This window comes from Otolemur garnettii, unplaced genomic scaffold (genome assembly GCF_000181295.1).
Source record: "Otolemur garnettii isolate 467f Iridium unplaced genomic scaffold, OtoGar3 scaffold00042, whole genome shotgun sequence".
NCBI lineage: Eukaryota > Metazoa > Chordata > Mammalia > Primates > Galagidae > Otolemur > Otolemur garnettii.
The window spans coordinates 9683255-9687268 of NW_003852437.1; positions in this window are offsets into that span (position 1 = coordinate 9683255).

Sequence of the window (4014 nt, forward strand, 5' to 3'; positions counted from 1 at the left end):
TCTGTATATGTCTATACCTGTATTTTTCTTTTCTTTTTCTAAGTGCAAGTACAGGAATCAGCTATAATACAGTGACAACCTTTGTTCCTTAAAATCTGGGTTCAGGGTTGGTGCCCACAGCACAGTGGTTATGGCCCCAGCCACATACACCAAGGCTGGCGGGTTCAAACCCAGCCAAGGCCAACTGTAACCAAAAAATAGCTGGGCGTTGTGGCAGGTGCCTGTAGTCCCAGCTATTGGGAAGCTGAGGCAAGAGAATAGCTTAAGCTCAAGAGTTTGAGGTTGCTGTGAGCTGTGGATGCCACAGCACTTTACCAAGGGTAACATAGTGAGACTCTGTCTCAGAAAACAACAACAACAATAACAAAAACTGATATTGAAACTTAATCCCCAAGTGGCAGAATTAAGAGGTGGGGTCTTTAAAAGGTCAGGAGGGCTCTGCCGTCATGAATGAATCAGTTCTTTGTGGGTTAAAGGATGAATGGGTTAATGGATTAGGGCATTGTCATGGGAGTGAGACCGGTGACTATAAAAAGAAGAAGAAAGAACTGAGCTAGCACGCTCAGCCCTCTCCCCATGTGGTACCCTATGCCCACTCAAAGGCCCTCCCTAGAGGGGGCCCCTTGACCTTGGACTTCTCAGCCTCCATAACCATAAGAAATAAATTCCTTTTCTTGATAAATTACTCAGTTTATCAAATTACTTTAGGTATTTTGTTATAAGCCACAGAAAACAGAATTAACCAATGTGCCTAGTGCTTTAAAACTTTTTTTGAAATATAATTCATATAACATAAAAGTCACTATTTTAAAGTATAATTTGGGGCTTTTTAGTATATTCACTATGATGACAAACATGACCACTGTCTAATTCTAGAACATTTCTCTCTTTTTAAAATTTCAGATTCATGTGGGAGTACACACTGTTAGATTCCATAGTTTGCATTTGAAAAGTTAACGTCTGATTTGTAGGTGTGTCCTATACCCACGCAGCATGCAGTGTATCCTTGGGGTGGATAATTCTAGAACATTTCATCAGTCCAAGCAGAAACACCACATGGCTTAGGAGTGGCTCTCCATCTCCTCCACCCTGACCCCTGGCAGCCACTAAGTACTTTCTATCTCTACAGATTTGCCTATTCTGGAGATTTCATATAAATGGAATTATATATTGTGTGAGCTTTTGTGACTGGCTTCCTGCACTCGGGTAATGATTTCAAGGTTCAGCCACATTGTAGGACACACTGGTACTTAATTCCTGTTTATTGCTGAGAAATAGCCCACTGGATGGGCCTGCTGCTTTAAAGCAATTGATGTCTTGTCCTTCCTTTGCCTTTCCCTGCACTAACAACGGTACAGTGGCCTGAGGACACTTGACACCTTCTAGTGGTTCTAATAATTCTTTTACTCTTCTGTGCTAAGCGTGGATTAGTGAAGGCTAAATAATGAATTTGACCTGTTTTTTAAAATAGCCTGTTTATTTTAACTCTGTAACAGCTGGTGATCCATTGCTTAGGTGACTTTGTGAAGTTGAGAATATAGCTTTCTTGTAGGGGTTTGTTTTGTTAAGGAAGTAATTTACGACATTGCTTAAGAAATCTGTTGTTCTCTTAATCTGCAGAATATCTTTACCATTATCAATGCTTTTTTCTGGAGGAGAGTGCTTTATTTGTAGAAAATCTGGGGCTAAATTTGGAGACATTGATTTTCTAGAGTTTGGAATATACAATTAGTGAAGACAATAGGCGATTAGGCCGACTTATCTCTATTTACAAAGTAGTAACTAAGCATATAAAATAACAGAAAGGAAGGGATCTGGTAGGATTTCAGTTAGAATAAGATTAATAAAGTTTGAAAGGCTCAAGTTTTATACCCGTATTTCAAAATAATCAAGTTAGTGCTCTTACTGATTAATTTGTTCTTTTACTAGCTCATATTTAATTGTTTACATGATGCTATGAAGTAAATACTTTATTTAATCTTTCCAGCAAGTTTTGCAATAAGTTGATACAGGACAGGTGGCGCCCCAGCTGGCTCAGCCCAGATGGGCTGGAGGACCCACCGCCTTCACCAGCCGGTTGGTGCAGGGGCAGCCAGCAGAGGAACCAGCAGGCCTGAGCTTACCCAAGTGGAGGGAGCCTCCCTGCCCCACTGGAGGCTCCAGCAGCCAAAGGGACCAGACAACTGCTGGGGAGACACCGGTACCTTGGTGTCTCCTTCCCCTTTACACTTATGACTAAATACGGAACCTCCATTTCCTATGCCTAGGTCAATTTCATGTAAGTTTCCTAGGCCTCAGTTCTGTGAATGAACTGTGTCAATTCATTAGCACATTCATTCACCTTGTCCCAGTGGAAGGGACTGTGTCCATTCATTAATACAGTCATTCACCTTGCCCCAGCAGAGGAGATTGTGCCCATTCATTTCCTGGCCTCATATAGAAGGAACTCATGCACCTATATATATACCGCTAAACGGAGAGAGAAAAACGGAGAGCGCTTTTCTATCCCGACTTGGGTTTTTCTCCCTACCAGGAACTTTAGTGTTTTTGTATTCTTTTCTGTAAATAAATTCTGTCTTGCCACTGGTCTGTGGTCCGCGGATTTATTCTTCAAATCACCGAGACCAAGAACCTGAAAGTCCCATATCAGATTTGGAGAGCCAGCCAGGAGAGAAGACGAAATTCCGGTATCAAACTCATGTTTTTCACATTTACAAATCAATGAAGCTAATGGAGGAGGGGTTACCCAAATGTTTCTTCTTCTATTGTTTGCCTGTTAAATGTATTTTATAGTATTTGTTTGCAGTTAATTAACAAGCAATATTTGAGGAATAGAGATTTATTGTTGTTTTGGTCAGGAAAGATTAAGTTGTGTGGAAACAACCTCAGATAGTACTATCTATAACTTATACAGTTGATGTCTTATTCGTGTAAAGTCCTCTCTGGGTCTGACTGGGGCTTCAGGACAGCCCCTTTCCATGAGATGGTACAGTGTGGCACCTTTATATCAGCAGGTGCCTCCCCCATCACCCCAGTGAGAGATGGCACTGGGGAGTCCACAGCAATAATTTCAGTCCACTATCATCATTCATGGTAGTTACATGCCTTAAAGCTGCCATAATCACTGAATTAGCAAATAACAAACCACTGTTCTTCGGGCAAATACAGAGTTAGGTTCTTATGGTTGCAATATTTTCAGCAACCAACCAATCAATCACCTTGGTTTATGGGTGTTTCTGTATAAAGATATCTTAACTACTGAGCTTAGGAACTCACACCTGTAATCCTAACACTCTGGGAGGCCAAGGCAGGAAGGTTGCTTGAGCTCAGGAGTTGGAGACCAGCATAAGCAAAAGGAGACGCTGTCTCTACTTAAAATAGAAAAATCAGCTGAGTGTTGTTATGCAACACCTGTAGTCCAAGCTAGAGGAGTCTGAGGCAGGAGGATTGCTTGGGTGCAGGAGTTTGAGGCTGCTGTGAGCTAGGCAGAGACATGGCACTCTAGCCCAAGTGACAAAATAAGACTCTGCCTCAGAAAAAAATAAATAAAAAGATATCTTACTTAATATTTATTGTTGGTTCATTAACATTGAGCTCACGACCACCAGTATTATATGTAACTCCTGCCCAGGTGAGGCTTATCTAACACGTGTATCTTCTTTATAAGGGACAGCGCACAGCCTTCTTGCCTTTCAACCCTGCACCTGCTATTTTAACAGCAAACAAAAAGCACAAATAGGGGAAAACATGACAGACTGTGCAAAGAACATTGTTTACAGTATGCAAGTTAAAACCAGAAGGAAGATCGTCTTCTCAGCGGGGCATGTGTGCATCAGGTAACTCAGATTTCTCACCGTTCTGTGCATACCCATGTCTGTGAGTGACCAGAAAGTGCTGGGAATATTGAGTCGGGGGTTACAAATGTATTTTAGCATTAGGTGAATTTGCAAATATAGAATTTGTGACTAATGAGGATCAACTATAAATGTTTCCTGCAGTAAGTTAAATAACTTG